Here is a 27,303-nt window from a genome sequence, read left to right as displayed (position 1 = left end):
AGACGGTTGTCTGCCACTTTGGTAAAGCCTAGTGTGACAACAACTAACCCAATGAATTCCTGAGAATCTCCACCTACTTCAAGCAATTCTTAATAAATATTATTTCTGATGTCTTGCCTACTTGTTTTACAGAGTCAAGGGAAGAACTTTCTAATGCTAGTGATGCCAGCTTCTTCTCTTCCATATTAACTGAGCTGTTATACTCTTGTAAAATTGGGAGGGCAATCATTCTCTAAGATTGAAATTTGGGGGGAATTTCCATAGCCCATTGGCTCCCTTTCTGCTGTCCTCTTAGTAAGAAACTGATTTATAGCCTACATTCTCCCACCTGCTAACCCTACATTACCATGCTGCCCTCCAGGCCAAACTAAATGGGTCCAGAAGAAAGGAATAACTAGGACACTCACCATAGGCCTGGTGAGTACCGATATTAATCAGGAAATGAAAAGTTAGTAAACATTTCAGAATAATCCACAGTTTTAAGGCTAGAAATGAAGTTGAAATTATTAGAACAGATAGATCTCACTGTAATAGGAAAAAATAATATAGCAGAAATATAGTGAAGGAAACGGGAAAGCACTAAAAATAATTCATTGCTACCTGGAGAGAAAATTATACAAAAGAAAAAGGGAAGTCTTAAAATAACAAAGAATTGTTTATTAGCAAAAATTATGATGTGTTTAATTGAAAACTCCAATCAAGGCAGTGAAAATGGAATAAATACTGATGAAAAAACTCACTAATAATATAGTAAATGAGTGGGTAATTATTCTAAAACATAGAGTAAACAGACAATGAGTGGTAATTTGGAAATTAAAAAAATGATAAACTTAATAGAAGTTAGATCCAGGAGACCAAATGACCCACTAATAAAGCTTGCAAAAACAGATAAAGAAATGGATGAGGAAGAGAGACAATTAAAGAAAGAATAAGAGGGGTGCCTGGGTGGCTCAGCCAGTTAAGTGTCCAACTTCAGCTCAAGTCATGATCTCACGGTTCATAAGATCAAGCCCCGCATCAGGGTCTGTGTTGACAGCTCAGAGCCTGGAGCCTGCTTTGGATTCTGTGTCTCCCCCTCTCTCTGCTCCTCCCCCACTCATGCTCTGTGTCTCTCTCTCTTTCAAAAATAAATAAACATTAAAATATTAAAGAAATAATAAGAAAATATATCTCTGAGTTGAGTCAGACTAAGGGTCCTGATTGTCAGCCCAGGTTAACAAAAAAGACCTTCTATATAACATGGAAAACTCTCTAAACTGAAAGGACAAAGAACAGATCTCACAAGCTTCCAAATGGAGAAGAGTTTACCAATAACAAAAATAGGAAGAGATTTTCCCTCTGCAACTCAGAAAGGAAGCTGCAACAGAGTAAACAATATTTATAGTTTTCTAAAACAAAAAGATTAAAATCCTATAGGCAGCCAGGATGTAACTCAGGGGTGAGGGAGAGAATTTAAAACTTATCTCACAGAATTTGAGTAATTAAGGAGACAAAGAATATGTAAGCCCACGTAAAGAATTTAGAGAATATAAATTGATATATGGGCTGGCTACAGAATAAAAACAGAATAGTGATTTTTTTTTCTTATATCCCTGGAGTATTTTTAAAGTTTGCTATGTCCTTGGTCACAGAGAAAAATCTTAATACTGTTCCAACAGTGCATTATTTCATGACAAATTTGAACTAAAATAAAATAAAACTAAAAATTAAAATTTTTAGTCATTTCGAGATTTGTAAAAATAAGGATATTGCATGTAGGATATGGCTCAAGGGGATATTCATGGCTTTAAAAGATTTCCCTGTTAAATGAGAAAGATTGAAAACAAATGGAATAGCCATTCAATTTAAGAAAGAGGAAAGATACAGGAGCTGGAAATTAATAAAGATAAAGACAGAAATTACTAATTTAGGAAACAATAGTAATAGTTAACATTTACAGAGCATTTGCCATATACCAATTACTGAATAAGTGCTTTGTAAGCATTGTCTTATTTAATCTTCATAATAACTCTAAGAGATCATTTTCATCATGAAAAAACAACAGTTGTGGATCTTTATGAGGCAAATAATTTCATCAGACTCCATAAAGAAAAAAAGACTTACAAATGCTATAGATGCCTTTTAAAGAACTCTTTCAGCCTTTGATGAGTTTAGAAAATAAAAGGCCAACAACCGCCCACAAAACCACACCGAACAAAAAACCAAGCTCGGAGAATTTGCACAATAAGATAAAGTGGAATACACGTATATTTAGTTTCGCATTTATATTTTTCTCATACAAATACGGAATATGTTTAGAGTTAATAAATACAACCCATCATATTCAGATCCCAGTGCAAATGAACTCTGAAAAGCTAAATCTTGAACAGGTCACTGTCTAGAATTCAATATATCAGGGAACTAATAAGTATTTACAACTAGAGGGGTGCCTGAGTGGCTCAGTCAGTTAGGGCACCCGACTCTTGGTTTCGGCTCAGGTCATGATCTCAGTTTGTGAGATTGAGCCCCGCGTGGGGCTCTGTGTTGAGCATAGAACCTGCTTGGGATTCTCTTTCTCCCTCTCTTTCTCATGCACGCTCATGCACGCTCATGGTCTCTCTCAAAAGCAAATAAAATAAACTTTAAAAAAAAGTATTTACAAGGACAAAAATCTTGGGATTTGAAGATTATATCCTCATCTAAAATTACATATGTTAAGAAAATAACAAATAAGCCTTTTTTTTTCAAAACTTATGGGATGAAGCCAAATCTGTAAATAAACACATATTAACAGCCTGAAATATTTTGAATATTAAACAAGAAAGAATGGAAATAAATAAACTAATTATTCATTTCAAGATGTACTAATAAGTAAAAAGTAAGGAAAACTGACAAGGAAGGACTTCTGAAAACAAAGTAAAACAATTATTTTAAAATAGACAAGAAGACCTGCTAAGGCTTTTTGACCTTACTTTTTCTTTTTTCTATTCTAACTCATTCTAAGTAAAGTCAAGTTTCTATCATAACAGTGCTTATTTTTCAGTATTGGTTCTACTCTGAACTGTTTCTAACATTGGTTTTTATGGAGTTTCTTTATGTTCTTTCCCAGTCTCATTCAGCTACCTTTTCAGGTATGCCTGCCTTCCATCTCAGTGCTTTTTTCTTATCATCCCCAATGGATGCTGTCCTGGGCCCAACATTCTTTCCCATGAATTGCCTATGTCTTCAGGGGGTTGCCTTGGGGGCTGGCTGGGTTGTACCAGACCCCAGGTGGGAAAAATCAGTGTGTTCTCCCTTGAGAACCGGAGACAACTAGGGAAGGAAACACAAGTTAAGCTGTCTCTGGGTATGTGGGCCTGTAAGAGACGCTTCTGGTAACTTTCACTGCCACGTAGCCTGGTCTGTGGTGAGAGAATAAAGGATGTAGAATGAGGCAGGTGCACAGGGTGGAGTAGAATCAAGAGAGAAAAGAAGCCTCCGCAGTGCTCAAATAGGTCATTCTGGTTGCTGAGTTTCATCCCAGCTTGGTGTCAATGAGCTGTGTCCCAGCATCTCTCTATTAACTCTGTCTTTGGCTACTTGGATCCCAGAAAGTCCTTACTCAACATACTGCCTTATTCTTATTTTAGATGTCCAGTTATTCTTTTTCACTGACTTTGTACTGAGAATATGATATCTAGTTCCACTGCCTTCAGCCAGTCTTTTCCGCAAGTACACTATTCCTCTGTGCCTTAAGTACTATATGCCCCATCTTTATAGTAATAATCCCCGTGGAGGTGCTTTTTGTTTTTTTCTTTTGTGGTAACTCATTCTTGAAGAAACTCAAGTCCATCCAGTTGTGGGTAGATTCTCTATGACTCCTTTTCCTTTGGTGCTGTTTGATGTATGTATCCCTTAAGTCAACTATCTGAAGGGTTATAGCCCTTTCTTCGTGTGCCCCTGCTCCTGGACAGCTTACCGTAAATAGTAGAGTTCATGTCTGGTTATTGTGAAGCAGCCTCACATCTCTCTTGCCAGAATCAGCAAATAAAGACCCATAATCCCTACATGAGCCACTTTCAGCTCTTCCAAGCTCAGCTTGTTCCTGCAACTGATTTCATATCTTGGAATGTCAAGTGCCACTCCCTATCCAGCCCGCCTCCTGCTCCAATGCATTGCTGGCAATTCTTTATCCTCCTTCTAGCCCTGGAGGATAAAGGTTCATGTCAGGCTGTGCTTGTTTGCAACACGACAATACACTTTGCCAAAACCACTGGTTCTATGTGTCAGAGACCACAGGTTATTTTAAAAAGTTCCAAATATAAAGATTGCATAGTATAGAAAACATAGAGTGTTAGAAAAGTATAGAACTTGCATAAAGAGAATAAATGGCCCTGTGGAGATTAATCTGTAGGTCCCTGAGTGTCTCAAGGTTAGTATGTTCTTTGTTTGCTTATTTATTTACTTTGAAAGAGAGACAGACAGAGAGAGAGAGAGAGAGAGAGAGAGAGAGAGATAGTGGGGGCAAGGCAAAGAGAGAGGGAGACAGAGAGTCTTGAGAAGACTCCACGCGGTCAGTGCAGAGCCCTACACGGGGCTCCAACTCAAAAACCCATGAGATCATGACCTGAGCCGAAACCAAGAGTCAGAGACGTCACTGACTGAGCCACCCAGGTGCCCCAGGGTTAGTATTTTGAAGGCACATAATTTTAAGAGGGATTAGAAATCAGTTGAGGAAACTGGATAGAAGACTGCAGGGAGAATGAAGGAAAAGGTCTGTGGTGCAGGTGCTCTCTATTGTTGTCATTCTTTCTAGTTATGCTTTTGATAGGTCATCATAAAACCCAAACATAAGTCACAAAATTAGAGAAGCAAAAATTTAAATATACAAATGGATAGTTAATTAAAAGTGAAATAAGAACAACAAAAGATAATGTTACATGCTTTAACATTATTTAAAGGGGTTGTAGTAGATACAAGAGAATTTAACTACAATGCAGAACATCAAAAATGTTTAACATTTTTTAAAAGATGAAAAGCATAACCATGGTCTCCACTGCCACCTCAGCACAAAATAAATGGCATTCTCAAAGGGTGTCAATATACAGAGTAGAGTGAGAGTTAGAGAGCCAGAAAGACTGGTGAGGAGTGGGAAATAATGAACATTTCTAGACTTGAAAGGGAAAGGGTGTTTCCAAATGGTTTTGCCAAAGCTGGGGAGGGTCACTGCTAAGAGCAAGGTCCACCTAAGGTAAAGGAACTGTGTGGTCAGGTAATGAGGGGCCTCTCCTCCTGGCCTCTCTCCTCCCACTCCAATCTTCATCCCAGCCTCTCAGGGCATGAAATGGGGCCCAGAAGAGCAGAGAATGAACCTGGAGAAAGGCAAACAGCACCAAACCAACCCGAAGGAAAAGGAAGGTAAGGCTAGAAAAGATAACAAAGGTAAAAACTTTCAGGGGAACAGACTGATAAATTAAAATATATATATATATATATATATATTAAAGCTCATTAAGGGAAAACAAAGAGTGTAGTCTTGGTGAGATCATAGATTAAGCACAGAACTAGGAACTAGAAATCTGAGTAAAAATATGAAACATTAGTCAAGGAAGATACCAAGCAAAATCATGTACTTTATGAAATGAAAGCGGGGAATTCCGGAAGTTCAAATGTTAGGTGATAAAATCGGAATGCAACAATAAAAATGAAATCAGCAAAATTAAAGGTAATAATATATGTGAAAAAGTAACCAAACTGTGAAGAGTATTAGAATTACTTTAGAACTACCCTAGAATTTATTATTTTTGTTTTAAGCTTTGCACAATTTCAGAGTTTTGAAATAATAAGTATGCCTTATTTTCATAATTGAAACGGGAAAATGTATTTAAAAAATAAGAAACACATACAAACCCAGCCTAGTTGGCCAACTGGTTGATATTCAGAAGGCTACATCAATTAAAAGAACAGATTACAGATGGGGAAACCGTTCAAATTAATTTGCCGAAAACCATGTCAAAAGTTAGGGAGGAAATAAATTTCTCCTATTTTGCTGTGCCCTCTCCCTCTTAGCTGCATTTTTTTCAAGTTTTTATTTAAATTCTAGTTTGTTAACATAGAGTGTAATGTTGGTTTCAGGAGTAGGACCCAGTGATTCATCACTTACACATAACACCCAGTACTCATCCCGACAAGTGCCCTCCTTAAGGCCCAGCACCCATTTCCCCATTAGGGATTCCCCTACCTTCCACCTGCCTCCATTCACCCTCCGTTTGAATCTATGGAGAACAACTGGGATTCTTTTTTTCCCTTTTTTAAATAAATGTTTTCATTTCTTTTTAAGAGAGAGAGTGACAAAGCGTGAGCAGGGAGGGGTGAGGGAGAGGAGAGAGGGAGACACAGAATCCCAAGCAGGCTCCAGGTTCTGAGCTGTGAGCACAGAACCCGACGGAGCAGGGGCTCGAACCCATGGACTGAGAGATCATGACCTGAGCCCTGAGCCGAAGTCGGATTCTTAACCGACTGAGCCACTCAGGCATCTGTGTCTGGAGATTCTTATATTTCTCCCCACCCCCATTGTCCACCATGGAAGATGTGTCTGTTGAGAATCACTGCATTTTTTTTCAACCCCAAACAATTTTTCCAGGCCTCACTTTCTACAGTTTGTATTATAAAATCAAGAGATTTTTTTTCTTCCTTCCAATATGGTAAACATTGATTCAATATAATTAGAAACTGCAAGTCCCATTGCACCAAGAGTACAGAAAATTCTCTTTGATGTGTCCTCTCTTCCTAGCTTTGCCTGCATGATCACAGCTACCATTGCCAAGCTGAGAATTATCATCCTGGAGAGTAGCTAAAAGTGCTTGTGTGAATCTCAGAGTAGTTCGTGTCTTTAAAAAATATGGAAGACATTTCTTCTTGGCCCTTATATTTTCCCCATTGTATAATAAGGTCATGTTATCTCCAAGTGTGCATCTTTGTTACGTGTTCTGAAATTTCTTTTTTTTTTAAACTTTTTCAAAAAAGTTTTAATTATTTATTTTGAGAGAGAGACAGAGCCAGCGGAGGGGGGTGGGCAGAGAGAGAAGGAGAGAGAATTCCAAGCAGGCTCTGCACTGTCAGCACAAAGCCTGATGTGGGGCTCAAACTTAGGAGCCATGACATCATGACCTGAGCCAAATCGAGTCGGATGCTTCACTGACTGAGCCACCCAGACACCCCTACATGTTCTGAACTTTCAAGGATTAAATCAACAAATGAGTTTGGTCAACATACATTTGGATAGGTAAGCCCAGGTTCAGGAAAACTACTCCACGGTTAAGACAGACGTTGCAAGGACAAAAGGAAAGCACTGTCCATATGGGAATTTCTTGTCATTGTCACCTGTACCAAAGCACCTAGGAAAATCTTTTTTGTGTATGGAAACAAAGACTACTTCCACTGCCTTATACTTCTGCTCCTGACATTTTACATTAAGAGAAAGTCCAGACATCAAACAGAAATATAAAAGGAAGCTGAAACTGAAAATGGATAAAGTAAGCCCTGAATAATGGGAGTTGTTGATGGCACTATAATTGGTCCTTGCAACTTTATAGAACAGATGGGATTCCTAAAAGATCTTAAGAAAAGATAGCTGGAGGGTGGCATATATTATATAACTGTCATATTCTGAAATGAAGGAGAGTTCTGGGGAGAAATAACTAAATTAGGAGCATGTAAAACAAATGTGTTTATTGTTATCTATTATTTATGGCCCTCTGGATAGTGGGTAGATCATTTGACTATACTTCTGCCTAAACCAATTTAAATTAATCTAACCAGTAAATTGAATAATGCTATATCAACTGCTTTGCTGCAATCAAGATATATTGCGTATACTCAACTCTCTTAATCTAGTAACCATATTTTCCAATGTTGATGGATAATTGCCTTTAAGTGCATCCCTGCCTTCTCTGCTTTTAGGTCTGGTTGATAGGGCCATTACTGGAAGTGGTACGTTCCCAGGGCCATTTTGAGAATGCAATTTGCCTTAACTCTCCCATCAGTAATATCAGTATAATCTGAGAGTTCTAAAGCCTATTAGCTTTCTCTAATGGTCTTTGACTCCCTTAAATAATGACCAAAAAGGGCCCCACAGACAAGAAGAAACAAACTTCAACTTTCAACTCCCTAATATTTTCTACCCTTCAGTGTGAATGCTCGCTGTGGTTCATAAGCATATACTCCTGAAGCATATGCTGTGAAGATTGTGTGTTGTATCTATGCATGCAGAGAATGCAGCCTAGTCAAACCTGTGATTTGCCAAAGTGCATTTGTAACTGTAGTGAGCTTGTCTGTTTCCATTTATACTGTCCTAGGACATGGCTATGGCATATCAGGAAGCTATAAAGAAACAGAATGCTAGTAAAAGTCTGGCCTTAGAGACCTGTATTTACAATTAAACTAAAAACATTTCAATAATGCTTGAGAGTCTGTCTTTTTCACCAGTATAACAAGATCACAATTGTGAGCTGTTTACACCTCCTGTTTCTTTTTAAACAGTCGGTAGATGTTATGATTGGCTTTAAGAACCTCTATTCTGGCCAGGAAAGTTTTCCTTAATATTAGCTCTTGTCACAGACTGCTTATTCCTTTAATGTTCAACAGTAGAGGTGTGATTTGTGAACTTAGCTTAGATGTCTTCTTCACGTTTTATCATTAGGTTGCTGAAAACTCTTCTGGTCATGATTATTAATAACGATAATGGTAGATGTGAACATGATCGCTAGAACATAACACGGGAAGGTGTGTTCCAGGTGTGGTTATGACTAACTCTGGGTCCACCTTGCTGCTCCCTCCCATGATCAGTGAGTCCAAATATTGATGTTGCTTTGAGTTCTGATAGTGTTATTCTAGGTAAGAGATGAAGGGCTTCCTGGTTTAGATCATAGAGAAAACAAGACATTTCCCAGAATGGCAGTTCTTTTCAGCTGAAACATAAAAAAGATCTACAAAACCTTGGGGGTTTAACATTAGGAAGACAATCTCTCATTTTTTTTAATGTTTATTTATTTTTGAGAGAGAGGCACACAGAGTGCAGGTGGGGGAGGGGCAGAGAGAGAGGGAGACACAGAATCTGAAGCAGGCTCCAGGCTCTGAGCCGTCAGCACAGAGCCGGATGCGGGGCTGGAACCCACGAATCGCAAGATCGTGACTTGAGCCGAAGCTGGACGCTTAACCTACTGAGCCACCCAGGTGCCCCAGGAAGACAATCTCTCAACGATGGTACCCTCAGACCTCTAATGCCAAGGGAGAGACAAAACATGTAAACATATGAACAAAAAATAATATTTCCATTGGCTATATCTCATCAAATAAGACCTGATATATGACTATATTCTGTTTTATCTTGAATTGACATGAATGTGTACCTCTAGTTGATATATACATAATAGAATATATTTATATGTGTTTGGACCTGAATCAAAATGAGATCATCTATGGGAAAGTACTTTATGCTTTACAATACACTTAAAATGTAAGATTTATTATGTATAGATTTAGGTAGACCTAAGCAGCAAGCTGGTTCTTCAGCACAATTACATTGAATTATCCATTTAGAAATATCTTATCTGATTCTTCCCTGACATTTCCAAGCAATCATTTGATCATCTATAGTTTCCCATCCCAAATCCTTCCGTAAATGGAAAACTGTAAATCCTAAAATGTTTACCAGAGAATTTAAGATGACTCTCTCAAATCTTCTCTGGTTTTCAGATACATGTGCTAGGCAATATTTCAAAAGGCATAACTATGTATAACTGCTGTATGAAAATGCATGCATACTTGCATGCACACATAGGCACGCGCACACACACACACACACACACACACACACACACATTTAAAAGACAAAATTAGGTACAGGCTTTGTATAATGTCCAGTTTTTAGATCTTGCCAAAAAATGCATTGTTGTTTTAGGAAACAAAGATGTTTCACATTAACTTCTCCAAAAAGTGTTTTAACTTGCAATCATGTTTTAACGTATAAAATACAAATAAACTCAACTGCATGCTCTTTGAGGGTAGGGATTAGGCCTTTTGTGTCTTGCATAATTTTACCACAGAGCTTAGGATACTGCTAAGTCCAAAGTGGGTATTTAATAAACATTTACACTTATGAGTGGTTGGCTGAAAAATATGTTTCGGCTATATTCCAAAAATAGGATTCTGTGTTTGACTGAGAGGTATTGAGTTACCACTCATGATACTGAGATATATATATTTATAGTATGCACAACACTGGTCCAGAAAAATCTTGATAAATGGTCAAGTCATAAAACCAGCAAGAACCATCCAACCATCTACACCACGAACCAACTGGAATGATGGAGAATTACCTTCTCTTTCTGAAGAGACTTAGGTTACAAAGTGATACTGTTTATCCGGGTCATTCTTGTTTTACTTTACACATAGTGTGTAGGAATATTCACTTTTGTCTACTATGGCCAGACCGTGACTAGTGTATGATAATAACAAATCAATTACACCAGGGTCTGAAGTAACAAGACACTTTTGTCATGTAGATCTTATGACTTTGGAATGTTCCAAATATCGAGCCATGAAATAATCCAGTAAATGCTCTAGTTAGACAAAAGTCAGCAGATTTTTCTAAAGTGACTCTTACGTACTTAGCATTTTGATAAAGACTCCTGAGAAGTTTCTGTCCCTAGGGATTTGCTCTTGTTGGGGAGGACAGAATAATATATATTTTTAAAAAGCCAACTAGATAACAAAACAATCATATGACCCAGTAATAAAATATATGCTACAGATTGTAAGTGATTGAGGAGTAAAGATAGTATGATCAGCTGTGTTCAGAGATGGGTTTATGAGGGGAGCAGATCTTGGGAAATGAGAATTTGGTTGGGGGATGGTAAAGACTTGAAAGTGGAGTGTGGCTCAGGCAAATGTGTAAATATCAAGTAATTGCATCTGAGGGTTAGCACTGCAGAGCGTTTCCTGGGTTCAACGCAAAGTCTGTCTCTGTGTTATCCAAATGGGCTTTATAAGATAAAGCTATATGAGATATACAGATTTTCTCATCCGTAAAATGAAGGAAGGAATAGTGTGCGTGTGCGTGCGCGCGCTCGCGTGCACGCGCAATTCAAATATAATCTTGTTTTCAGATACTATTTTATAATTTTATGGGTCCTGTATCTCTTATCTCTTTGAGAACTTTAATTAGGTATACCTTTTGTAATACTTTCTTCTTTCCCTTCCAATATATCTGTTTTCTCTTGGCTGCTTTTATCAGTTTGTGTTTGGTTATTCCTAGTACTTTCTTTTTCAGGTTAGAGACTTTCCTCAAATATTTGGTAATATTTGCCTGTGTTTAGAATGAAGTACTTAAAGTTCATTTGTTTGATATTCAGTAAATATTTATTGAATGTCTACTATGTGTCAGGCACTGTGGTAGGTGCTTGAGATTCATCAGTGAAGAACTGATTGGGAATTCTGTGTGCTCAGGAGAAGAATAGAGAATGCCTGCCTCCCTAAATGTCAATATGTCATTTTTCTGGAATCAAGTAGTCTCTTCAAAGAAGAGCCTGTCTATCTTCTTCCTGGGGGAGGAATATTTGGTTGTTTCTATTCTAGAAGTGAGGCAGGAGACTGGGATTGACCGTGCCACTTTGCAATAAGCAGACTTTGATGTAATTCTAGCATGTATCTCCAACTCCTAAATATCTTCAGCTTAAATTTTCCAGACAGAAGACTTCCTGTTTCTTGCCTAAGAGCCGGTAGTTCCTGTCTGAATGTAGAAGAGGGAGGGAACTGAGGTATGACTGCTCTCTGTGTAGGCTTTCAAAACAATCTCCCAGGTCTCAGCCCTTCCCTGCACCCCTCACCCTTTCCAGTCCTTGAAACCTCCAAGTCCACAGCCCCGGGAAAAGGGGTCCTGAAAAGTTAATTCCATTACTTCTCATTGTAGTTATTTGGTGAGTAGCCTCCTTTGCTTTGCTTAAGTTAAAGACAGTGTTGAAATCTTTGCACGGATATTTTCTCTTTTTTATTTGTCCTTGTAGGCTCATTTATTTTTTTTATTATTTTAATGGGTTTCAGGAGGAAAAGGGAGATGTACACATTTATTTAAGCCACGCTCTTCAACTAAAAGGTTTGTTTCTTGACTTTAGTAAACCATGGCTTTATGTAATTGTGCAATACTGCAGTAAACACTCCAGATTTGTTCCCTCCTTCTTGTATGCATGCGTTGCGTCACTGCTTCTGCACAATACTGGGTATGGCTGGGTGACTTGTTTGGCCCGTGGGCAATTGCAAATGAGAAGGTAAAGAGATATGAGACTCGCTTGGAACACTCTACCTTGTGAACAAGACTGAGCTAATCTGCTGCAGGATGACAGATCACATGGAAAGAGGTTTAGTCAGCACAGCTGTCCCCAGTGCAGGCCAATCCCCAGCCACCCAGCCTGACCCACCCAACTCACCACCCGATTGCAGATCCAGGAGTGAGCACAAATGAATCCAGCTTTGCTGGGCAAGGTGAGCCCAGCTCACCCTGCCAACTTGTAGAATCATTAGCTAATTTGGGGACCTTTTTGTGCAGCCAACGGTAATCAATGTAACTATGATAAATTGCTAACGTTTATTTTCTTAGCATTTACTACACATTAACAATATGTCAGGCACTGTTATAAGCGGTTGACCTATATTAGCTCATTTAACAAAAATCCAGTAAGGTTTATGTTATACCCAACTTAAATCTTTAAATATTTCAAATCTTGAGTATTTAAATATTTTAAATATTTAAATACATAAAATCTCCAGAGAACAAAAACTCAATTTCCGGTATTAAAAACACAAAAATTTAAATTTAGAAATCAGTGGAAGTTGAAAAGATAAAGAAAATTTCCTCAAAAGTAGAAAAGACAAAGAGAGGAAAATATAAAACAGAAGAGAAAGGATAGAAGATATAAGGGACAGAAAATATAAGAGAGAAGATAAGGAAAGTAGCCTGACTTACAACAAATAGAAATTCTAGAAAGAGAAAATGGAGAATGAAAGAGACGAATATTTTCCAAAACTAAAGACAACCAGTTCCCAGGTTGGAAGATCTTACCAAGTGTTTTGTATGATGAATAAACGAAGAGTCAGACAAAGACACATCATTGCAACAGATAGGAATATCTAAGTAGAGGAAATAACAGCTTTCAGGGATAAAAATCAGGTATATAAAGAATGAGAAGTAGACTGTCATTACCCCTCTTACAGCAACACTATTTTTACCAGAAGGCAACTGAGAAATGCCTTCAATAATTCTGAGGAAAACATATTTTCAAAGTTGTATCAACCAAATTGTCAATCAATACAGAAGACCAAAAATGTTACTTCACATGCATTCTTTCTGAGGTTGTACTCCACCAAATGATGGAGTACTCAAAAAAAGAGGAAGACTTGGGGTGCCTGGGTGACTCAGTCGGTTAGGCACATGACAGTTAAGCGACCAACTTTGGCTCAGGTCATGGGCTCAGGTCATGATCTCACGGTTCGTGGGTTCAAACCCCACATGGGGCAATCTGCTGTCAGCATAGAGCCTGCTTCAGATCCTCTGTTCCCCTCTCTTTCTGCCCCTCCCCTGCTCATGCTCTCTCTCTTTCAAAAATACATAAATGTTAAAAAAAAAAAAAAGAAAGAAATAGGAAGACTTGAGTCTTCCTTCCAAAAAAAGAAAAACAACAACAACAGGGGACTCAATTTGGGGGCGGGGTGGGGGGAAGGGCAGCAAAGAGAAGACAAGATGATAGTTGTCAGCGGCCTGGAGAACAACAGGAGACAATGGTTCCAGGAGGACCCTTTCCAGGGAAAGGAAGGATGTGGTATGATCATTCATGTGATACAGCTTTTGGGGGAAATAAACACTATTTGTAGGAATGTGGAGAATTAATGGAGCATTTGGGAGAAGAGACTAAGGAAAAGAACATAATCAATATACATGAAAATGAAAAGTTTATTGACTCAAGAAAAAATGAAAAATTGTACTCCCCAAAAGGAAATATAACCATAATACACTCCTTGCTTCTCCAACAAGCAATATTTAATGATTAAACTAGTGAAAATACTGATTACTGCTTTAAAAACGAAAAAAAAATAGGGGATGCCTGATTGGCTCAGTCAGTTAAGCGTCTGACTCTGGCTCAGGTCATGATCTCATGGTTCATGAATGCGAGCCCCACATCAGGCTCTGAGCTGACAGCTTGGAGCCTGGAGCCTGCTTCAGATTCTGTGTCTCCTGCTCTCTCTCTCTGCTCCTCTCCTGCTCACACTCTGTGTCTCTGTCTGTCAAAAATAAACATTAATTTTTTTTTTAATTATGATTTATCATGTTGAGAGAATGAATGGGACAAAGAGATGGGGGGCGTGAAAGAGAGCTCAATTGTCACCTGCTATCACAGAATGTCAAATAGTGATATCTAAGATATATATATATATATATATATATATATATATTAATAATAGAAGTATATTATTTAGAAATGTAAAGATAAATATAGAATAAATAGCTAAAAGCATTTTAAGTGATTACTTTTGGGGAGTAGAATCACATGTGAGGAAGCAGGTAGAGTAGAATGCTGCCTTCTCAATGTAGAACTTATTTTTTGACTATGTGCTTGTATGATTTTGATAAATATCAAAAGAAAATCGGAGGGAACCTGAGCACATATTTATCTTATTGTTAGTCGTATTTCCAAAGCTAGGTCTGGGCTGGGGCTTACCAGTCCCTACCTAGTGTGAACCAGGACTACAGCCACCACTGTTGGGTTCCAGGATTGGTTTGTTGTTGCCCTTGGTGATGGGTGTGAATGAGCATGTGCAGAGGTACCTGGAATAATGCTAACCCTTTATCACCAGTGAAGACTTTCTCCACGTCTGTGGCTGGTCCCTCACCCTGGTCCCTCCACTCAGGCCGGGAGGAGGGTGAACCCCTAGCACTGCACTTTCTCCCCAGCACAGCCTTACTTTGGGTTCATCCTGTCTCCCTCTTAGCCTTCTTGGTGGGAAACCGGCACAGGCTTACTATTCCTCAGTCATGGCATGGGACAAAAAAGAGAGAAGTAATGAATGTGAGAAAATACCTTCATTTGCCACTTCCCTTGAGATACAGTAAAACCTTGGGGTGCCTGGGTGGCTCAGTCGATTGTGCATCCGACTTGGTCTCAGGTCATGATCTCACGGTCCGTGAGTTTGAGCCCCGCGTCAGGCTCTGTGCTGACAGCTCGGAGCCTGGAGCCTGCTTCAGATTCTGTGTCTTCCTCTCTCCCTGCCCCTCCCCACTCATGCTCTGTCTCTGTCTCTCTCTGGTAAAAATCAATAAACATTAAAACTTAAAAAAAATACAGTAAAACCTTGGTTTGTGAGCATAATTCATTCCAGAAGCATGCTTGTAACCACAGCACGCATATATGAAAGCAAATTTCAAGAACCACTGGTTCAGTTGTGATCATGCGATGTTCAGTATCATGTACTACTCGTATTGCAAGACATTGCTCGTTTATCAAGTTAAAATTTATTAGAAATGTTTGCTTATCTTTGCGGAACACTTGTTAGAACAAGTTACTTGCCATTCAAGGTTTTACTGTACTTGAAGCAAATATTGCAGTGCCTATCTGAATATCCCTGAGGAGTCCATTTTGGCCTTGACTCCGATCTCACCCCTGTCTTCTAGAAGTGGAAGAGATGGAAGAAAGAGAGGAGAGCAAGTGGGCATGGAACACCTTGCAGAATTTAGTGTGCGTGATCATCATTTCCTATGTGCAAGGCCTTTGGCGATGTTCTATAGGAGAAATCAAGAATGAGAGACATTTTTTTGTCCCCCAGAGGCCTGACAAATATCTTTCTAATTATAGGGCTACATACATTTCTTCAAGAATTGCAAATTTTCCTTTTAAACTTCAAACAACTTGGGAAGCCTGGGTGGCTTAGTTGGTTAATTGTCTGACTTTGGCTCAGGTCGTGATCTCACAGTTTGTGAGTTTGAGCCCCAAGATGGGTTCTGTGCTGACAGCTCAGAGCCTGGAGCTTGCCTTGGATTCTGTGTGTGTGTGTGTCTCTCTCTGCCCCTTCCCTGCTTTTGCTCTGTCTCTCTCTTTCTCAAAAATAAATAAACATCAAAAAAAAAATTAAAATTCAGATAACTCTGTGGCCCCTGGGTGGCTCAGTCTGGTAAGCATCAGACTCTTGATTTCAGCTCAGGTCATAATGTCACTGTTCATGGGATGGAGCCCCATGTCAGCGCAAGGCCTGCTTAGGATTCTCTCTCTCCCTCTCTCTTTGCAGCTCCCAGCTTATGTGCATTGCACTCTCTCTCTCTTTCTCAAAAAAATTTTTTTTCAAACAAACCAAAGATACACTTTACCTTATTAAACTATTACCAGCTACTACCATTTACTGCTGAGCTCTGTGGAGATGGGATCTAGAATAAGGATTTCTAGAGGGTAAATGAGAAGGATGAGAAAGGATGTTGAAAAGGAGGGTGAACAGATACAAGGGTAATCTCAGTAATCTTGTTATCTCCTTATATTTCAAAGTGTCTGCAGTGAATAATGGTGCCTTCCTCACTCAAGGGAAGGCAAGTAAATTTCCCCTTGGCCTTTTATGGTCAAATTAAACAAATTAATTCTCCCTTATTGCTATTACTATTCAACCTTTTACTCATGAAGAAAAGCAAAGAGTTTACCCTTCTCTCATAATCCTAATACAGTGTATACCAATGACTAATATATGTTCATAACTGAAAGAACTACTTTTCCACCCTCTAGGGTTACATTTTTGCCTCCTTGCAGAGTATGTTGCTTCTTTCTGTCCATCGTGCAATAAAATCTTTTCTGAGTGACTACATTGTCCAAGGTACCCATTTCAGCAATATGTAAAACAGAGGCAAATATTTAAAATTTTTTTAATGCTTATTTAATTTTTAGAGAGAGAGAGAGAGAGACAGAGTGTGAGCAGGGGAGGGGCAGAGAGAGAGGGAGACACAGAATCCGCAGCAGGCTCCAGGCTCTGGCCTGTCAGCACAGAGCCTGATGCAGGGCTCAAGCACACGAGTAGTGAGATCACGACCTGAACTGAATTCAGATGCTTAACTGACTGAGCTATTCAGGTGCCCCTAGAAACAAATATTTTAAAATGATGACAATAAACATGATGTTCTCCTGAAGAGAGGAGTTGGGGAAATGGGACATTAGGAAAGTACTTACCAATAGACTATGATAGAAATAGGGTAGAAATTATTATTTAAAAAAAATTTAAGTTTATTTATTTACTTTGAGAGAAACAGAGACAACACAAGCAGGAGAGGGGCAGAGAGAGAGGGAGAGAGAACATCCCAGGCAGGCTTCGTATGGCCAGTGCAGAACCAAGTGCAGGGCCTGAACTCACGTAACTATGAGATCATGACCTGAGCCAAAATCAAGAGTCGGATGCTTAACCAACTGAGCCACCCAGGTGCCCCTGGGGTGGAAATTATTATAAGGCAGCAAATGAGAGGGACCACAAGCTAAACAAGCAATAAGGGTTTGGCAATTTTAAACCTATAGAACGTGGTAATTAAATCCTTTGTCCATGGAGTCAGAAAGAGCTAGATCCTGACTCTGCAACTTACTCGCTGTGCAACCCTCTTCCAAGTACCTCCAAGTGCCAAGTACCTCAAACAAGCTCCAAGTACCTCATCCTGAAGATAAATATCAACATATTACCTAATTTATTCAGTTATATTTGAGAGTTTGCCGTATGCTGGACTCTGGAATACAACGGTGATTAAGATAGTCTCAGCCCCCATTAAACAGTAAGCAAGGAGTCAAAGCTACGGTAAGTATTCTCAAAGGGAGATATAAGAATGCACCAAACAACAATAAACCTAAAAGGAAAAGATTTCTGAGGAAGTGGCTTTTTAAAGGAGACCTGAAATGGGTAAGAAGAGTTGCCCCAGTGAAGGGGCAGTCATGTCTTTAAGGAAGGAACAGAAGCAGAGACGGATGGGGGCGGGGCAGAAGAGGAGGCCAAGGATTTTGACAGGCAGTGAATTACAGAGGTCTGGAAAACTACCATAAGGAGGTTAGACTCTGACCTGAGCATGATTACAATCTACTGAAAGATTTTAAGTATCCTTCATTTAAAGAAGTGTTCCAAGGAGTATACGAGAAATTGCATGTAATGTTTGCCAACTAACTTCCTTCCTCCCTCCTTTCTTTCCTCAATTCCTCCCTTCCTCGTTTCTGTCCTTTTTTTTTCTTTTTATTTCATTTCTTGTTTTCAAATCAAAGACCATTTCTGCTTCATTGAAAGTGGGACTAAGTTACATCTCACTCATTATATAAGGAGGAATGTGTTTAGAAATTTAAAGTTATCGAGTAGCCTAATTCTGATTCCTTCTGTGGATACTAAGTAGGCCATATAGCTGCATTTCCCAGACAAGTGCCCCTATGACCCACACTTTCTTTCAATTCTGATGGGAATATGTTTAAAACGTATTTTAAGAAAAATATGTATTTTTTATTTCAAGTTTTTACTTAAATTCTAGTTAGTTACCATATATGGTAAAAATTGGCTTCAGGTGTAGAATTTAGTGATTCATCCCTGTGCTCATCACAATAAGTGTCCTCCTTAAAGTTAAGAGTCTTTTATGGTTTTCTTCCCTCTATTGCCCCCCACTTCCCCTATGTTCATCTGTTTTGCTTAAATTCCACATATGAGTGAAGTCATATGATATTTGTCTTTCTCTGACTTATTTCATTTAACATAATACTCTAAGCTCCATCCACATCATTGCAAATGGCACGATTTCATTCTTTTTGATGGCAGAGTAGTACTCCATCATTATGGAGTACACACTCCATGTGTATTTATACCACATCTTTCTCCAGTCATCAGTCGATGGACATTTGGGATCTTTCCATAATTTGACTATTGGTGATAATGCTGCTGTAAACATCAGGGTGAATGTACCCTTTGAATCAGTATTTTTGTATCCTAGTAGTGCAATTGCTGGATCATAGCATAGTTCTATTTTTAACTTTTTGAGGAACTCCCACACTATTTTCCACGGTAGCTACAGCAATTGCATTCCCAAAAACAGTGTAAGAGGATTCCCCTTTTTCTGCATCCTCACCAACATCTGTTGTTTCCTGTGTTGCTAATTTTAGCCATTCTGACAGGTGTGAGATGCTATCTCATCATAGTTTTGATTTGTATTTCCCTGATGAGGAGGGATGTTGAGCATCTTTTCATGTGTCTGTTAGCCATCTTGATGTCTTCTTTGGAAAAGTGTCTGTTCATGTCTTCTGCCCATTTCTTAACTGGGTTATTTATTTTCTGGATGTTTAGTTTTATAATCTCTTTACAGATTTTGGATACTACCCCTTTATCAGATATGTCATTTGCAAATGTCTTCTCCAATTCCATAGGTTGTCTTTTAGTTTTGTTGATTGTTTGACAAACATGTATTTCTAAAGTAATATATAAGATGGCTCCCTACTTCCACCCACCTTTGCAACAGTATTTATTCTCCTCTGAAAAACAGGGATACTTTGGTGAAAAAATTTTACAAGCTCTCATGGTTTAAGCTCTTAATAAGTGGCAAAGTTATTAATATTAAAAAAAAAAAAGACAGAGAAAAGATTGAGAAAAGGCTTGAGTTCCAGGGGAGATTGGATTAGGTTTTTCAGGGAGGGTGGGATAGATGAATGGAGAGAAGAAAAATGTATTCTAAGCAGAGGACATGGTGAAAAACAAATGCACAGAGCTGGAGGGATAACAGTGGACTGATCTGGATAGGACAGGTTAGGGGCTGAAATGGGTGGAAAATATAGTGAATCCAGAGAGAAAGGTCAAATTATGTTACAGAGTGATAAATCAATCCAGGGTGGAAAAAAAAGTATGATTTTGATTCAACAACCTTCTTCATTTGCTAAGGTACAAAATAAATGAGATTATGAGATTTTGAGTATGAGAACATAGCCTCAGAGATAAGGTAAAATCACTAAGTAATATAAATACATGTCCCCTCATATACACTGATAAAGAAAAGAATTTATTAATGCAGATGAATGCTACTGTATGCTGAATGCTTCCGTTCAACCAAATAGAGAAAAGGAAACTGGGGTAAGATCCCTCCAAATGAAAATGCATGACTGTCACAGGAAGGGAGAGAGTACATTTAGTAATTAGTATACTATGTTGTATTACATTGTATAGTGCATTAATTCATATCATATACACAGTTGATAAGCTTTGAAATGTTTTTTTTTCATTTACAAAGTATTAAGTCGGCTTAAAAAAAACCTCATAAAGTCATAAAACTGAAAGAATGGTACTAGGTAAAAATTCAAAACTTTTTAACAAATCTGTTAAAAAGGAGTACAAAAGCCAGTACAAAGGAAGTTCAGTGTTAGAGTGTCATTTGTCCACTTTTATTCTGGTCTTAACTCTGAAATCAACCATGTTAATTTTTCTTTTCTTTTTTTTTAAAAATTGTTTTAAATTTTTATTTTTGAGAGAGAGAGACAGAGTGAGAGTGGGGGAGGGGGACTGAGAGAAGGAGACACAGAATCGGAAGTAGGCTCCAGGCTCTGAGCTGTCAGCACAGAGCCTGGCACGGGGCTCGAACTCACAAACCATGAGATCATGACCTGAGCTGAAGTCGGACACCCAACCGACTGTGCCACCCAGGCACCCCAACCATGTTAATTTTCTAAACCAATAGAAGAATTTTGTTGTAAATATATAAGTTGTCGGATGAAATGTTTCCCACATCACTGCTAAAATGCTAGAAAAAGAGTAATGGTATCATAATAATTTGTAACTGTCTTTGCTTATATACATTCTGATTTAGATCTTCCCCTACTTTTGATGAACGTGCTGAATTTCTGCATGTGAAATTTCAGGAAAAAGCGTTTGTCTTAGTTTATACATCTTTGGGGGGGGAGTCAAAATAAAGACAACAGAGTTATTTTTAGGAGGTTTTCCTACACTTTTATTGCCTTTTAATAAAAGAGATCCTTGGGTTTTGAGGAGGAGATGATAAATAGTAGGGAGTGTGAAATTTAAAAGAACATATATCTTGGCTATAAATTCCATAGTATGGATAGAATCCCCTTTGTTTAGATCTCTTAATTTTTCTCTGGACAGTGTATAGCCCATTTAAGAATTATTCACATGTCTAAGCAATATTCACACAGTAAAATTAAGGTTTGGTGAAATAGGGGATAAAGACCTGAGAATCTTCCAGAATACAAAGAGGAAACATAATCAAATAAATAGGACTTAAAAATCACCCCAAGCTTTACAAACAACCACTCATATTCACACTGAGACAGCACACAAAATGATGAGCACAGCCATCCTGGTGACGTTTTGTAATTTCAAAACGAAAACCATTCTACAAGCCTTTTGAAAGAGAGAATATATGCCTACAAAGAAACAAGAGTCTGACTTCATTAGATTTGACTGAGTCAGATGCCAGAAGACAATGGAGCAATTTATTCAGATACTCAGATTTCCAGGGGAGGATGTTGAACCTAGACTTTTTAAATTCTATACAGTACATACATACACATACACACATATATGTAATTTCACTTTTGAAGAACTATGTTCAAAAGGCTCAAAATCAAAACAATATAAAACATAATATACAAAAAGAAGAGTCCACCTCTGTCCCCCTCCTCTGCCTTACAAACGGTGATTGTATTCTTTTTTTGTGCATCCTCCTACTATTTCTTTATAAATCCATAAACAAATAGGAATATGTAGATCTTCCCCTTTCTTGCACAAAAGATAGCTTACTATAAGTATTATTCGATTACTTTTTTTATATCACTTAATAAAAAATGTTGACAAACCCCACATTTCTTTGTCATTTCACTCTTCTAACTGCCGAGGACTGCGTTGTATAGATACACTAGAGTTCATATGACCAGCCCCTCATGTTGGCTGGTTGATCAGTTTCCAATCTTGTAGCTTTTTAAGCAATCCTACAATTACTGCTATTGTCTATATGTTATTTCTTTTCATGTTCATATGTATCTGTAGGATTACCTCCCAGTAGTTGGATTACTAGGAAAGGTTAAATGTATTTGGGTACATGAGATCCAATTTCCTTCCTATAGGGTTTTCATTTTGGAATCCTAAAAACAATGTACGAGAGTACTGGTTTTCCCACAGTTTTGCTAGAAGAATATGTCAACCTTTGGGGTTTTTGCCAATATAAAATATAAAAAATGATATCTCAATGTAAATTAAACTTGCACATCTCATATTACCATTGAGGTGTTGTTTCCCTATCTATGTTTGAGGGGGCATTTATATATTTATCTGTGAACAATCTGTTGTTTTTTTTTTTTTTAATGTAATGTTTATTGATTTTTGAGAGAGAGAGAGAGAGAGAGAGTGTGCGCAGGGGAGGGGCAGAGAGAGAGAGGGAGACACAGAATCCGAAGCAGGCTCCAGGCTCTGAGCTGTCACTACAGCCTGATGCGGGGCTCGAACACATGGACCATGAGATCATGACCTGAGCCGAAGTCGGACGCTCTACCGACTGAGCCACTCAGGCACCCCTATCTGTGCACAATCTTAACCACTTTTCTTTGGGGTTGTGAGTTTGTTTCACCTCAATTTCTAAGAGCTATTTATATATCAGGGAATTAGCGTTTGCTGATGATATGAGTCACAATCCCCCCTCCACCACCATCACCAATTTTTCATTTATCTTTTGCATTTGCATATAGTATAGTTTTCATTTCATGCAGAAGTTCTTGATTTCCATCTAGTCAAAATCATCATTATTTTAATGACTTTTGGATTTTGCATTATATTAGGCAAGGCCTTCCACATTGCAAGGCTCTCAGAAAATTCAGTGCTTTTTTTGGAGCATTTGCATGGTTTCATTTTCAAAATTGCAAACTTTGATCCATTTGGAATTTATCTTGGTGTAGGATGAGCAACATTAACTTACTCCAGATGGCTTCGCTAAATTGTTCCAGCACCACTGAACAAAAGTTCTTATTTCTTAATGAACACAAACCGTGGGTTAATTTTTGCTTGTAACTGCAGATTGGGGAAGACTTTTCTAACCATACTACAAAATCCAGTAGCTATGAAAAGTTGAGACTGATATTTTAGAACACATCAAAAGAGAAAGCTTTATCTTTTTTCGTTGTTTTCTGATGACATCTTTATCATATGTTAAATTCCTGTGTGTATTTTGTTTATTTACGATCTTACTCTTCTGTTTCATGTGTCAGCTCATGTGAAAGTAGGAGAGTTATTTACCTTTTGAGGCTTATAGTATACTTCATATCTACTGGGCTAGTTTTCCCTCATTGTTTTTCAGAGTTCATGTGGCTATATTTGCTTATCTTTTTTTACTTGAACTTTAGAATAGAATAATTTTATCTAATCTCAATTCATATCAAATTTAAGATCACATTCAATTAAAACAAACAAACAAACAAAGAACTTAAGGAAAATATACACATTGACACTGAATCTTCCTATCTGAGATTATGGTATGCCTTTACTATTAATTTAAGTGTAACTTTATGTACTTCAGGAATGGTTTACTGTTTTATTTTTTTTTAATTTTTTCTATACAGGGTTTGTACATTTCTTTCTAGTTTTGGGCTTAGTTTTATGGTTTTATGTTGCTATTTAAAATCGGTCTTCCAGGGCATCTGGGTGGCTCAGTCAGTTAAGCATCCAACCTTTGGTTTGACTTAAGGTAATGATCTCACGGTTTGTGGGTTTGAGTCCTTCATCAGGCTCTGCACTGTCCTTGGAATTCTCTCTCCCTTTCTCAGCCCCTCCCTGGCTCTCTCTCACTCTCTCTCTAAAAATAAATAAACTTAAAAAAAAACTTTAAAAAAAGGGTCTTCCATTGTATCTTTGAACTGGTTTCTTTTTTTTTTTTTAATTTTTTTTTTCAACGTTTATTTATTTTTGAGACAGAGAGAGACAGAGCATGAACAGGGGAGGGGCAGAGACAGAGGGAGACACAGAATCTGAAACAGGCTGCAGGCTCTGAGCGGTCAGCACAGAGCCCAACGCGGGGCTCGAACTCACGGGCCAGCCCGACGCGAGGGTCGAACTCACGGGCCGTGAGATCATGACCTGAGCCGAAGTCCCAAAGTTGGACGCTTAACCGACCAAGCCACCCAGGCGCCCCTGAACTGGTTTCTTTATGTTTAGGTAAATTCTATTCATTTAATGTATATGTATTTTATATTCTAGTGTAGAACTGCATCATCTTATACTCGTAGTGTCTTATTTTCTTAGTGTCTTGGGTTTTTCACAAATAACATTATAGCAACTGTAAATAATAAGAGCTTAACCTCCTCCTTTCCAATTTTGTCCTTACTTTGGCGAGAATGCTTATAGTATCTCATCATTCAGTGTGACTCTGGCTTTTAAATATATATCCATATATCTCCATATAATCAAATTAAGAAAACAAGTACAAAATGATTACTGTATTGTTGAGTGTTTTTAACAAAAATGAATGTTGATTTTGTCAAATACTTTCTCTGAATCCAGGTAGGTGACCATATAACCTATATGAATAGTTTGATAGTATTGAACCAGAGGCTATATGGGCCTTTTGTGACTAATCTGCTTGATTTTGTATAAACCTAAACCTTCTGTAAAACAAGTAATCTATTAATTTAAAAAACTAACTTGTTGATATATTTAAAGAAAGGTTGGCATAAGTTGCAAGATACAGTGTCAACTGAGAATGATAAGCAAGACAAGGCAAAAGATAGTTAGAAATAGAGGACTTGTCAGACTTTACTGTAGATAATTCTCTATTGAATCACAAAGCTTCAGTATACAGTTCCTTCTCTTTAAATTCCGTGTTATTTTGATCTATCCCCACTGAATCTTTGATGTCTAAACATGGTATTAATCAGTACTCTTAAGTAAACGAAGACATTAAAAAATGAATAAATTCCAGGCTCAGAGTTTATTTCATTCCTAGTTTGGGGAATTTAAGAATCCCAGAAGATGGGATGGTTGCTCCTTGGTCAGACTTGTTGTTTCTTATTCTGCCCTGAGTTTACAATGGGGTTGTTGCAACTTGCCTTTACCATTTTCTTTGGTCTGGATCCCTCATTTGATCCCCAGTCCAGTTACCTTCCTTGGAATCTTAGAAGATAAATTTTCTTTTCTCTTCAAAGGACCACTCCAGAGCACAGATTTCCCTATAGCCTGCATTTGGAGAAGTCTTGCAAGGAAATTCCTGCTGAGATACTTGCTGGGTATCTTTGCAGGTCACGAGAAAGCGTGGCCAGAGCACTAATACACCTCTTTCCATTATTCCCATGCATCTGCTTCACCTCCCTTATTCCTGTCACTTCCCTGGGGTTTTTGCCTTCTAATGAAAGCATTAGCACTTGATGCTTGCTATGGACTGAATGTTTTTTCATATAATGAAGCCCTAACCCCCAGTGTGATGGTATTTGGAGATGCAGCCTTTGGGCACTACTCAAAGTTAGATCAGGTCATGAGGATGGGGCCCTTGTGAAAGGATTAGTGTCTTTATAGGAAGAGACACCAGGGGGGACACAGTGAGGAGGCAGCCATCAACAAGATTGGAGGAGATTCCTCACCAGAACCTGGCACCCTAATCTTGGGCTTCCAGGCCCCAGAACTATGAGAAAATAAATTTCTCTTGTTCCAACCACCCAATATTATGGTATGTTATTAAGGCAGTCTGGGCTAACTAACATAATGTTTAAACCAAGCTCTATTTTCTAGGGAAACTGAACTAAAACAGCAGCCATCACTTTATGAATATTGGATGCCCATATTACCTATTGCCTATTTACCTGAGCTTTTGTCCATGTTCCTGGTGTTCTTCTCTGTTCAACGGAGCTTCTTCATTTCCATTATTGAAGGAGGTTATCTTGCATATTATATATAGCATGTGGTCGCATGTACATCTGGTTTTTGAAAACTAGGTCTTAGGGTTTAACTCAGTTGGGGGTCGTGAGTCCAGTTCTGTCGGCCTAACATGACAAAAAGTAGCACAGACCTTGAGAAGGAGCTCTACTGACTCATACCCAGAGCCTCCAACACTTACCAGTCTGTCTGATCTATACAAAGAAGAATTTATGAAAGGAAGCACTTGTTTCTGTTTTGTATATCTCTTGCCCTTTATTCTGACTAGCATCCCTGAAGCCAGATCACACACACATAGGGAGTAAATACTACTACCTATTACCAACATGCTATTCCTCACGTAGGTATTGATCACAAACTTCCTTGCATAACCTTGGTGGTTCAATGAATAAGTTTTGCCTATCTAACATGACAGACTATCAAATGGGATTCTTTCTGTCTCGGTTTTTTAAACCTCCCAAATCTGAGAATAATGGGGCCCACATTCTAAAGCAAAGTCTAGGCCATATAATCAACACTTGGAAGAATTACGCCAGTTCTTCCAGCCTTTGCCCCTTATTCAACTTCAGAGTATAGAATTTTGAGGCTGAAAATTCTGACATTGTGAAGTGTCTTGGAGAAATATGTCAGTATTCTGATCTTCCAAAGAGGGAATTCAAGGGATGGAGAGGGTCTTGATGGGCCTTGATTGGTGTAGGACTCTCACCAGGAGGAATGTGAAAATGAGAGTCTGGCTGAGGCAATGCGTCAGACAAAGGATTACATTGGGAAATAACTGCCTTCCAACAGCAGTGGTACAGAGACATTTACGGACTATATGTAGATTCTGCAACAATAAATTAGCTTGGATACATGTTTAACAATCAATCCACTCAAGATCACTTATTTGATCTAATAAATGAATGGGCCACAGGAAACCAAGTGGCAGAATGGAGTCTCCTAAATGGCTAGCCAGAGAGGAGACATCAGGCATAAGGAGAGCTTCAGTAAGAGGTCTCCAGTGGGCACACCCTACGAGAATCATTTCTAGATATTCCCTAGTGGCAGGGGACACCTATGCCTGATCACATCTGTGTAAAGAGCAATTAGGGGGTGGTGACGGAAATGGGTGAGGGAGGACAACCATGTCCTCTTTCCCCTGCTAAAATATTTCCCGTTTCAGTCAGACCTGAGCTGCTGGAAAAGAGACATTTAATTTGGTTAACAGTTTAGAGTTTTGATATTACCTTGTACTGGGCAAGTCTTCCTATTTTCCGAGTGTCCAGAAGTTAAGAAATCAAGTCTGAGAGTCATCCCAGGGTAGGGAAAAATAAGTCATGACACCGATTTGAAAGAACAGTGGGAGAAAATAAAGTGGGTTATGGTTATTTTTCTAAAATCCAATTTGTTCAATAAACC

General features: G+C 38.4%; 1 long non-coding RNA gene across 1 annotated transcript in view; it reads right to left on the bottom strand.

Annotated features, from left to right (window-relative positions):
• The window catches only part of LOC122237637, a 55,427-nt gene extending 29,000 nt beyond the window's left edge, over positions 1-26,427 (bottom strand). The window contains exon 1 of the long non-coding RNA XR_006216223.1: positions 25,833-26,427. This is a non-coding gene — a long non-coding RNA (uncharacterized LOC122237637). The remainder of the gene's footprint in view (positions 1-25,832) is intronic.
• Positions 26,428-27,303: the final 876 nt, after the last annotated feature.

Source organism: Panthera tigris, chromosome B1 (assembly GCF_018350195.1).
Source record: "Panthera tigris isolate Pti1 chromosome B1, P.tigris_Pti1_mat1.1, whole genome shotgun sequence".
Classification (NCBI taxonomy): Eukaryota; Metazoa; Chordata; class Mammalia; order Carnivora; family Felidae; genus Panthera; species Panthera tigris.
This window is presented reverse-complemented; position numbering and strand designations above follow the sequence as displayed.